Source organism: Cnephaeus nilssonii, assembly GCF_951640355.1.
Source record: "Cnephaeus nilssonii genome assembly, chromosome: 10".
Taxonomy (NCBI): Eukaryota; Metazoa; Chordata; class Mammalia; order Chiroptera; family Vespertilionidae; genus Cnephaeus; species Cnephaeus nilssonii.
Genome location: NC_137081.1, coordinates 80,553,328 through 80,565,619, shown reverse-complemented (window position 1 = coordinate 80,565,619; position 12,292 = coordinate 80,553,328). Strand labels below are relative to the sequence as shown.

The following is a 12,292-nucleotide window of genomic DNA, read 5'->3' as shown; positions in this document are numbered from 1 at the left end:
ATGTTATACTGGCAATTTGACCATTACTTTCCATACTCAGGTCATTTAATATGTGCCTACGTAGAGCATACCCATAAGAATGGATATTTTCTCCTTAAAAAATCGGCTTTAAATGGAAGTCAGCAGATGGTAGTGTATAGCAGTTCCCTGTTATAACGACTTAATTTTCTATCCCCCGTGTAACTTCTTGGTACTTTGAAGTACCAAGAAGCCCTCTCTGAAGCACCTTGACCTTTTTACAGAGAGACTCACTTTGGAGTTTGTATAACAATGATGGGCTTGTTATGTTGCATAAATCCAATGCAGCAATTTTACATCATGATGCTTTTGTCCTGGGTTATCCCTTAACTAAAATAGCCTGTGTGACCAATAAGCAATGTGAGGCTGACATTTCAGAGCCCAAGAAGCTAATCCTAGATTGTATTTACTTATTTTCAAATATTTGCACCATCTGTGATTCTATATTAGTTTTTTGTTTTTTTTTTGGATTCATCATTACAGGTCAAGGACTGTAGCTCTGAGTAGGAATGAAGCAGTACTCCAAATGTAGAATGTATTACATGCATGAGATGGAAATTAACCATGGATGGGGAAAGAAAAAACAAATTCAGGAAAAGCAAATGCATATAGAGCCCTCCACCTTCAAAATGCAAATTCTGTTGGTTTTCCTGGACTTATAATAAATATAATAAAGCCCAGCCAGCATGGCTAAGTGGTTGAGTATCTACCCATGAACCAGGAGGTCAAGGTTTGATACCTGGTTGGGGCACATGCCCAGGTTGCAGGCTCGATCCCCAGTGTGGGGCATGCAGGAGACAGCCAATCAATGACTCTCTCTCATCATTGATGTTTCTACCTCTCTCTCCCTCTCCATTCCTCCCTGAAATCAATAAAAATATATTTTAAAATATATATAAAAAATGGATGCCACATATTTTCTTGATCAATGCCTAATGTATGTTTGCTTTGGAGCCAGAATGATTCCATATAATCTCTGTGTCAATGAAAATAAAAGCTCAATATTAAAGGTCCTCTGAAATTTTTCAAAGTAACAAAAAAAATTGGTTCTAAAGCTGGTATTTCCAATATCTGGGGATCTCCACATCCAGCATAATTTATTTTCCAATCACTTTACCCAATTCATATTAATAGCCAAAAGAAAGAAAGAAAGAAAGAGAGAAAGGAAGAAAGTGAGGAAGAAAGGAAGGAAAGAAGGAAGGAAGGAAGGAAGGAAGGAAGGAAGGAAGGAAGGAAGGAAGGAAGGAAGGAAGGGAGGAAGGAAAGGAAGGAAGGAGGGAAGGAAGGAGGGAAAGAAGGAAGAGGCACCACCACTTTTTGGCACCACCTGGATAATAAGCCTGACTCATTAATGATCCTCACAACAATCCTTCAAGGTAAGCATCATCCTATTTCCACTTAAAATATTAGATTCTGACATTGCATGACTTGCTCAAACTTAAATACTACTTAAATAAGTAGTACTTAAGCTGAGATTAAATGAATAGAAAGCCCTAGTTCTTTCCAGTAGAAAAAAATCGTGTATGACTCAAAAATTATTTTTCTTGATTTATTTAGCATGTAAAAGTGTCACAGATATGATAATGAATTTTGGTACTCTGACAAAATCACAGCTTCTAGAAACAGTTGTACTTTCCAAGAAATCCAGCAAGTAAAAAAAAAAAAAGCCTCTTGTTTCTCTCAAATACGCAAGAAAGCTCTAAAATTCACCTTCATGCTTTCCAGAGTTCCTAGGTGCAGCCTTACTTTCTTAAGAAGGGATTCATCCAATCACTAGCCCATTGACTATTGAACAGGGACTTCCAATGCTGACTGTAGAGATCAATGGGTGTTCATTCCTGCTGAGGGAAGGCAAGAGGCTTAAGAATGCTAGTGTCTGCGTGTGTGGTGGGAAATGCTGCCATTTTCTTGGAACAGTGAACTCACAGTTTACTTTCAGAATGGCTTTATGGCTTTGGGTGGCTTCTAGCCATGGCAAGTTGGAAAAGAGTCTTATGTAGTTCAATGAAGTCTTGTGGCCAGGTGCCAAAAATGTAAGAACTATTGGTCTAGAACCAATACATCACAAAGGAGAAACCAAGAAATGCCAGGTAAGTTTTGCCTGCAGATTCAAAACTCTTAAGAATATAAATGTTTTTAAAAATTACTCTGATAGGAAGGCAGATGTGCCACCAAGACACCAACAAAGGCTCTCTGTCAACAGCTGAATCTGGCAGCATGACACACTGAAAATGGCCACAATGAAGAAACAAATACATTAGGTTCAGCAATTAAAACAGTTTCTCAAAATTTTACCATCATCTAACACCGAAGGAAGAATTTTTAAAGACAAGGCCACTGTGGACATCATAGTAGTCTTGATGTCAGGGACTCAAGCCTGGACAGAGCCCAGACTTCAGAAATGTAGAGGCAGAAGGAACTAGATTCGGATGTGGGGATGGCACAGATGTAAAGAGAGACCAAAGAACCAAAAGAACCATCCTGCAACAGACAAGGCTCTGAATTTGTGAGCAAATGCACATGGGCATCACCCCTGCTGGATGCATGAGGTCACTTGGGCACACAGAGGCCCTGGAGCACCCCCTTGCCCAGGTCCTGTGAGTGGCCGGTGCAGAAGCAGCTCTCACAATGCCACTGTGGCACTAATGTTGGGTAAACCTCATTTTAGAGCAACTGCACACCACCTCCATAGATATGAATGAGGGTGCGTCTCTTCCATTTCAGCTCCAGGTTCAATACGCATCCACCTATCATTGCTGATATGATTGTCATGAAGTGTTATACACCTATTTCCTAGGATCAGAGAAAAGGAATAGCTCTGATGAAGATCATGGATATCACTTCAAAATATACTCACTTTTTTTCTAGCACACTTATGTTTTATAATACTCTAAAAAGAAGAAAACAAGTGACAGATACTATATATTTCACATATATGTGGACTCTAAAAAACAAAATAAACAAGAAAACAAAACAGAAACTGACTCATATATAGAGAACAGACTGATGGTTGCCAGAGGGGAGGAAGGTTGGGAAACTGGGTGAAAATGGTGAAAGAGGTCCAAATTGGTAGTCATAAAATAGTCGTGAGGATGTAAAATATAGTATGGGGAATATGGTCAATAATCTATATATATAAAAGCCTAAGCAACCGTTACGAACGAAAGACCAGAACGACTGGAACGACCAATCACTATGACGCACACTGACCACCAGGGGGCAGACGCTCAATGCAGGAGCTGCCCCCTGGTGGTCAGTGAGCTCCCACAGCCAACCTCCCATGGCCAGCCAACCTCCCCTGGTCCCTCTCCACGGTCAGCCAGCCCCGATTGGCCCAATGGGGGGTGGGGGGGGCGGCCAACCTCCCATGGCCCCTCCCCCTGGCCAGCTAGCTTCCTGCGGTGCCTACTCCCTGCTGGCCTGGCTCCGATGGGCCCCGATTGCTGGACAGGCCGAGGGACCCCACCCGTGCATGAATTCGTGAACTCAGCCTCTAGTCTATCTAATAATAGAGTAGTATGCAAATCATCACTCCGCTACACTCACAAGCCACGGCCACCAGCCACGCCCCAGCCACGCCCACCATCCAATCTGAGTGAGTATGCAATTAAACTGAAAACATGGCGGCAGCCCCACCCCCCAGCCTCTCCAGGTTTCTGGGAGTTGGAGAAGTCAGGTGCCAGCGCCTGAGGCTGGCTGCAGCCACAGAGACCTAGAAGCCGCCTGCCCCATGATCCCAGGCTGCAGCCAGCCTCAGAAGCCTCAGGTCCGCCTGCCCAACGTCCTGGGGAGAGCTGCAGCCATGGAGACCAAGAAGCTGCCTGCCCCGTGATCTCAGGCCTCAGCCAGCTGGAGAAGCGGTTCACCCCACGTCCTGGGGGAGACAAGAAACCAGGTGCCAGTGCCTGAGGCTGGCTGCAGCCCGGGAGATGAAGAAGCCGCCTGCCCTGTGATCCCAGGCTGCAGCCAGCAGCAGAAACCTCAGGTCCGCCTGCCCCACCTCCTGGGGGAGAATGAGAAACCGGGCCTCAGCGCCTGAGGCTGGCTGCGACCTGGGAGATGAAGAAGCCGCCTTCCCCGTGATCCCAAGCCGCAGCCAGCTGGAGAAGCCGCCCTCCCCACGTCCTGGGGGAGACAAGAAACCGGGTGCCAGTACCTGAGGGTGGATGCGATCTGGGAGACGAAGAAGCCGCTTGCCCTATGATCCCAGGCTACAGCCAGCTGGAGAAGCCGCCCACCCCATGTCCACCCGCCCCACGTCCTGGGGGAGATGGAGAAACCGGGCCCCAGTACCTGAGGCTGGCTGCAGCCCGGGAGATGGAGAAGCCGCCCACCCTGCAGTCCTGGGCACCAGTACCTGTGGCTGGCTGTAGCCTGGGAGACAGAGAAGCCGCCCACCCTGCGGTCCTGGGCACCAGCACCTGTGGCTGGCTGTGGCCTGGGAGACAGAGAAGCCGCCCACCCTGCGGTCCAGGTGCCAGCACCTGCAGCTGGCTACAGCATGGTAGATGGAGAATCCGCCCACCCTGCAGTCCCGGGCACCAGCACCTGTGGCTGGCTGTGGCCTGGGAGACAAAGAAGCCGCCCACCCTGCAGTCCTGGGCGCCAGCACTTGCAGCTGCAGCACAGACGAAGCCCCCTGTCCACCATCCCCTAAGGCTGCAGCCAGCCTGGGCACCTATGGCTGACCAGAGGGAGGGAAGCCCGGATCCTGGGTGCCTGTGGTCAGCTGGAGGAGGGAATCCTGGGTACCAGGTGTGGGCCGAGGCAGAGGTAGTTAGGGGCAATCAAGCCAGCAGGGGAGCAGTTAGGGACAATCAGGCTGGTAGGCAGAAGCAGTTAGGGGCAATCCGGCAGGCAGGTGAGCGGTTAGGAGCCAGCAGTTCTGAATTGTGAGAGGGATGTCCAACTGCTGGTTATCCCATGAGGGGTCCCAGATTGGAGAGGGTGCAGGCCAGGCTGAGGGACACACTCCCCGCTGCCCCCTGTGCACGAATTTCGTGCACCGGGCCTCTAGTAGTATTATAATAAACTAGAGGCCCAGTGCATGAAATTCATGCACTCGGGGCGGGGGAGGGGTCCCTCAGTCCGGCCTGTGCCCTTTCACAGTCCACCAGCCCTCAGGGGATGTCCAACTGATGACTGAAGCCAGCAGTCAGACATCCTTAGCACTGCCATGGAGGTGGGAGTGGCTTCTGCCATCGCTGCTGCGCTCACCAGCTGTGAGCCCAGCTCAGGGCTTCTGGCTGAGTGGCACTTCCCCTGTGGGAGTGCACTGACCATCAGGGGGGCAGCTACTATGCTGAGCATCTCCCCCATGGTGGTCACTGTGCGTCATAGCGACCGGTCGTTCTGCCATTCAGTCAATTTGCATATTAGGCTTTTATTATATAGGATATGTATGGTATCAGGTGAGTACTTGAAATATCAGGAGGATCACTTTGTAAAGTATATGATTGTCTAACCACTATGTTGTACACCTGAAATAGATACCAAAAAAGATTGAATGTAAACTGAAATTTTAAAGAAAGACTAAAACAAGTAAAATGTACAGTCCTTTCCCTTAAAATCCCTAAACGCTAATGGAATAGATTTTAAAAATCTATTCATAAATTCACAGATACTATGAAATGGATATTATATAATACCTAGCCAAATTATCTCTTTCTACATTGAAAAAATTACTCATGAATTTCAGACTTTTCTTCTTGAAAAGATATTTTGATGGCTTGATTTCTAATCTTTGTTTCTGTGTCTAGGTGAGAGGAATCGTTATGCAAGTTTGTGAAACGTCGGTTTAAAAGGTTGCCTCATTTAAAAAAAAAAAAAGACTTTCTAGCATGTGTTTCAAAATGTGTGAATGGAAATATATGGCCATGTCTTGCATTCATTAACTCACGAAAACCTTTCCTAGGGTTGAGGTGTGATTCAGGGAAGTGTTAGTACCAGAGTTTTCACTTACTGGATTCCCCTCGCCAAATGTAAACCCATGTACCAATACCAGGAAAGACCTACTCCTACCCTGTGCAAGCCTTATTAATGCAACTTCAAGTGGTCTCTCTGGTCCATTATGCGCAAATACATCGCAGGAAAGCCTGCCATTCAAGTTCTCAATTATAAAATTCAGATTCGTCATAGTTATGTTTTCAGAGCAGAGACTTCCAGAATAAGAAATTGAATCTTCATTTAGCTCTCAAAAAAGGGGTGGGGAAAAAGATAATAAAAATGACTTTCTCCCTCACTTTTCTTCATTTTCTATCTTGGAACCTGATACCTGGGTTTTTGTATTGACCTGAGAAAATCGATAAGTATGATAAATTACAATATTATTAAAGTCAGATCACATACAGCTTGGTGAGAGAATACACAGCTTGGCTTGCGCTGCTGTGTAAAGTCAGTTTTGATTGTACACTTAACTAACTGCTCTTAAGTTTCCACTCAACATATCATCATGTCCCAGATGCAAAGAATTTCTAAGCCAATCATTTCTGGAAACCAAACTTCTGGAAAGAGAATATTAAACCTTGGACACTTCAAAGAATATCTTAAGCCTTTTGGGAAAACAGATGATCTAAAAATAGCAGTAATCAGTCAGGTTGTTATGCATTTATTTTTACCTGGTGCCCTAGGATAATCTAACCAGGAAACACTCAGCATATTTAGATAATACATGGTATGTGTACATTTGGTAATGTATACACACACATATATGTCTTCAGCATTTTCATTAATGTAAATGCAAAATTACCTCACAAAAGAAATGAAGTCATCCTCTCAAATGATGTTGAAGCATTGCAGCAATAATAATAAAAATGTGAAGTTCTATCATGGGCTTGATGTTACACAAACATATTCACACAGACTGTCCCTACGCAACATTCCCATCACCCTCTTCCTTTAACAATGAAGGAATGGTCTTAGAGGGTTAGCCAGTTTGCCCTAGATTGTGAGGGAAATGGCAGAAAAAGGATTCAATCTGAAATCTGTCTGACTCTGTCCTCAACATATACATCTCCCAGAAATATAATTAAATCTGAAAATAACTTGGCAATTCCAAAAATAGTGTCGAATGTACTATTCTGGTTAATTGAATAAGCACATTATCTGAAAGTTAGTTTACAGAAATTATTACTGTTGGAACAATTTTCAAATGGACTACAGCATAACAAACTTGAAAAGAAAATGAAAATCATGTTTTATTATGTAGAAAACATTACGAAAAACACTATTACCATCAATTACTAAACAGAACAGTTCAAAATATTTATTTTATCGGTTCGGGATAAAAGCGAGTGTTCTGTATTTAGCCTGCAGTGGGTACAAATTTCCCGGTACAAATGGGTATATCTGAAACCTTGAGGTTCAGGACAACTTAACAAAAATGAGTCCACAGTAGATCTCTCTTAAGTATCCTATTCTTCCCACGGAATCTACTTTAGAACTTTCTCTACCATCCTGGAAATGACAGGCATCCCTTAAGTTAATACCTAATAAATAAGAACATTTACCAGGTAGAGAAGAAGGCAGGTGTACAGTTTAAAAGCCTAGGTGCTGTCTAGATAGAGGAGAGCAAGCAGACTAGTTACTGCCAAAAAGCTGTTGGACCACATCTGGCCACACTGTAGAACACTAGTGTGATGAAATCATTAGTACGGAGATGCAGGGCTCTCAAGGGGGTAGCTTACACCCAGCAGAAACATTGCTAACTTTATGTGATGACATGTATTTATGAAGCTTATATTCTCTCCATCATTTATTTGCCTTTTTTGGAACTTTTACAGGTCTGCGGATGGAAACATTTCCCAACTTTCTTAGCTGATGTATGTCTGAGTGTATACACTCATTGTAATACTTCGGTAATACGGACACTTATTTAGAACACACTAAAGTCACTCAGCCACGATGAAAATATATGGAGGTTCTGCTGTGGGTGAAATGCTATCAGACAGCATCACACGCTACAGAGGAATCATTTGTGAGAGAGTCGATCCATGCGGCACACGTCATTGTTGTCTTCTTTTTAAGAAATTGCCACAGCCACCCCAGACTTCAGCCACCACCTCCCTAATCAGTGAGCAGCCATCAATATCGAGGCCAGACATTATAATGGCACATGGCTGAATAGGTTATGACTTACTGAAGGCTCGGATGATGGTTAGCATTTTTAGCAATAAAGTATTTTTATGATGATGCAATTTTTAGACATAATGCTATTACACGCAAGCAGACTACAATATAGTGAAAGCGTAACTTTTATATTTACAGGGAAACAAAAATGTGTGTGTGACTTGCTTTCTTGCAATAGTCTCTATCTTTGTGATGGTCTGGAACCGAACCCACAACATCTCCAAGGGAAGCCTGGAGGTGGAATATAAAGAAAAGCTGTGTGTCGAGGATCCAAGATGGGTGCAGGTAGGTGGAAGCTACACACACACACACATCCTGCTGGCACCGAACCGGATGTATAGCGAAAATATAGAGAAAGCTGAGTCAAGAACCGAAGGACACCCAAACAGGAGTATTGGATCCGAGCATTTACAGAAGAAGCTACTCAGAGACTGGAAAGAAGAGCAGAGATACAGAGAAGGCTGGTCCCCGCACCCAGCTGCAGTGGCTGAGAAGCTGGAGGGTTATCACAGCTGCAAAGTCCCCCCTGAGTAGAATGGGGTCTCAACCCCACACCAGGACCCCCAAAGCAGAGCACCAGGGCTGGGAAGAGGAAGCTGCATAGCATCTGCCAGCCAAAATCAGCAGGGACTCCATCTGCTGGGAAGACGAGGGAGTCTGCTAGAATCCCAGGTGCTCTCCTAAAGGGCCACCACACAGGAGCTTGCTCTGGGGCACTCACCTGCACCCCTCACCACCCCTGGGGCTCCCTGGTAGCTCAGTGCACCAGGTGGAGCCACAGGGCACCGAGCTCCAGCATCTGCCAAGCAACCGCCTGGCAGGACCGAGCCCAGCACCACACAAGCTCCCTACCAGTGCGCATGGCCAAGGCTGCAGGGTTCCGCTCCTCCCTCACAACCTGCCCACCTGGGGCGCTGGTAAAGGGATGGAGACTCAGGGCATACAGAAGCCATAAAGATATGTGGGCACAGGGCTCTGCAGAGAGATGTAGAGGGCTGGCTACTGAGGTCCTGGTCCTGAGCCACATCCTATACCATCCTCAGGCACCATCTGCCAGGGTCAGGCTCTCCTATTCTTACAGCCCCAACAGGGGTAAGTGCACTAAGATAATCCTCCAAATACTGGGAACACAACCCTGCCAAACTCAAGTCCAGCAGTAAGCACTGTTGGCTGCACCAAACAGGGACCTGAGGTGAGCTCTTTTGGGGAGAAACTAGAGATAGACTATCAGATGGTCATTGAACTGAGTGACTCTGGGACAAGGGCTAACCTTTCCCACAGGTTAGGCAGGTGCCACCGCCAGCAAAAGACTCCCTTGTTAGGGTCTCGGGCAGCACGCAGTGGTGGAGCAGAGGCATACAGCTTGCTCCCCTCCTGTAGGATTGTGCCACCCCCCGTGGAGGGCTGCCTTTATTTGCATACGCAAATCCTACTAGTTCCATCCCGATAAATACAATTCCGTAGGGGGCAGGGGGCACAGCTCAGAGCTGAGACCTTCAGTGCCACCCCCTCAGGGTTTCTGGTGGCACACCTAGGAGTTAGGGGGAGATGAGCAGCTCCCTCCCCTCCCAAGGGCAGGTGCCACCACCAGCAGAGGGCTGCACTGATCTGTTCCTCCAAGTCCTACTGGTACCATCCTTGTGGGTGCAGCTACTCAGGGGAAGAGGCACAGCTCAGAAATGGAACATTCGGCATATCCCCCTTGGAGCTGCCTGTCAGGACCTCTGGCAGTGTGCTGCCAAGCTAGGGGGAGGCGAGTGGCTTGCTACCCTGCCAGAGACCAGCACCACTCCCAGCAGAGGGCTACCTTGATTTGTACCTCCAAGTCCCACAGGGGGTGACGGAGCACAGCATGGAGCTGGGACCTTCAGAATGTGGCCCGGTTTGGGTCTCTGACAGTGCAGTTGTGGAGCTAAGGGGAGAAGACATGCAATTTGCTCCTCTTAAGTGGGCCAGTGCCACCACCAGCAAAAGACTTCCTTGGTCAGTTTTCACAAGCCCTGCTGGCTCCGTTCTGCTGGGCTGTTTCACAGAGAGGAGGAAGCTCCACTCAGAGCTGGGACATACTGAGTACATCTACCTCAGAGGCTCCAGTCCAGGGCTCGAGCAGGTATGGCTACAGAGCTAAGAGGAGGAGTGCAGCTCATCCCACTCCCACAGCCCAGCTGGTGACCTCTTCCTATCCTGCAGAGCTTTCTCCTGCAATGGGGACAGCTGAATGCACCCAACCTGAACCTGCGGTGTGTTTATCCTTGTTGAGCTAGAATGGGACACTCTGGCAGAGACTGAAATGTATGGCTTTGGAGTAGAGGCCACAGTCTCCCCATTGAGTGCAGTCCCACACTGCCCCCATTTTGGAACCCACTAGCCCCATCTTCCTGAACTGATTGACCTGACCTAACAAGCTTGAGTCCTGTGGAAGGGTCAGTGGGGTGCAGCTGGCTTGGGCCCACTCTACAGTCTTTCTTCAAAAGAATCTGGAGGAAGTCCAGGCAAACTCGAGGTGGGACAGAGTAGCTGACAGATGGATGCTGACGTCAGGGAGCCTTGGACTTTTACTGATCTCCCCCTAACTCAGAGCTCTAGGAAGCCAACCCTTCCTCACAGATTGGCCACTCCCATGCAGAGCCAGATACTGTAGATGCAGACAGAAACAATGACCATTGTGGCTGATCCAGAGAGGTAGCCCAAGCCCAGTTACACACAATGACTGACAACAACCTGTACCTGGACCACACCCAAGTCAACTCAGAACCAACCCAACCAGCAGTGGGCTTCAGACCACATGAGAGCTTGACCCAACTAGCAACATAAGTGACACACACAAAAGGGAATTCCGGCAGGTACCAGGCCCAGCTGGAACAACTCAGACATGGGGGCAGCCCCTGCATAGTGTCACATACACTGTGATCGAGGTTTACCTTTATAGCTACCCAGCCTGAAGGGTTAACTCCACCCACAAAAGAACACAACAGACATTCCTGGAGCACAAAGCTCGGGTGATCTGGAAGATTGTGCCACTGAAACCAACAAGACACCTCAAGATTGCACCTGCACAGCAGCCTCCATGCTAAGGTCCGGGTTGAGCCTCACAGTCAGGCAGCCTGAGGGTCACTACCACCTAAATATGGGCCAACAACAATCAAGACCCAATTACAATAGGAGGGCTCACATAATCCACATAAGGGACATTCCTACAGCACCCATCTCAGGAGATCAAGGAGACTGCACCACTGGGTCCCACAGGACACCTACAACATAAGACTACCCTACAAAGACTGGAAGTCATAGCAGTTTTATCTATGAAACAGACACAAAGAGACAGGCAAAATTGGAAGATAAAGAAATAAGCCCCAAATGAAAGAACGGAAAGAGAGCTAAATTAATGGAGGCAAGCAATTTATGAGATCTAGAGTTAAAAGTAAGGATTATAAGGATGCTCTAGGGCAGTGATGGGCAACCTTTTGAGCTTGGTGTGTCAAACTTCGCCAAAAAACTGAGCATAACTTGGGTAGTGTGTCACTTTGAGGAAAAAACATTATTTCGCAAATGTTTCATCCTCAGGAGCAGCAAATGTTTCATCCTCGGCATGCGGCCGCCTCAGCGGCTGCGTGTCATCAGAAATGGCTACGCGTGTCAGTGCTGACACGCGTGTCATAGGTTCACCATCACTGCTCTAGGGACTCAGTGAGAAAGACAACAGCATGAAGAAGGACATAGAAACCATGAAATAGAACCAGTTTGAAATGAGTAATACCATATCTGACATCAAGAATACACTGGAAGGAATAAAAAGCAGGTTGGATGAAGCAGAGGATCTAATCAATGATTTGGAAGACAAGGTAGAAAAAAACACCCATCAAAGCAGCAAAAAAGAAAGAAAAATTACAAAGAACGAAGATATTTAAAGGAATTTTGCAACAATATGAAACATAACAACATCCATACTATTGAGGTACCAGAAGGAGAAGAGAGTAAGCAAGGAATACAGAACCTGTTTGGAGTAATACTGGCAGAAAACTTCCCAATCCTGGTGAAGAAAATTCATTTAAAAAAGTCCAGGAAGCACAGAGAGTACTAACCAAGATGAACCCAAAGAGCCCCACACTAAGAAATATCATAATTTAAATTGTAAAAGTTAAAGACA

At 46.6% G+C, this 12,292-nt stretch overlaps 1 protein-coding gene across 1 annotated transcript in view; it reads right to left on the bottom strand.

Annotated features, from left to right (window-relative positions):
* The window catches only part of DPP10 (dipeptidyl peptidase like 10), a gene marked incomplete at both ends in the record, with an annotated part of 660,265 nt that overhangs the window by 637,549 nt on the left and 10,424 nt on the right, over positions 1-12,292 (bottom strand). The gene's annotated exons all lie outside the window — the stretch shown is intronic.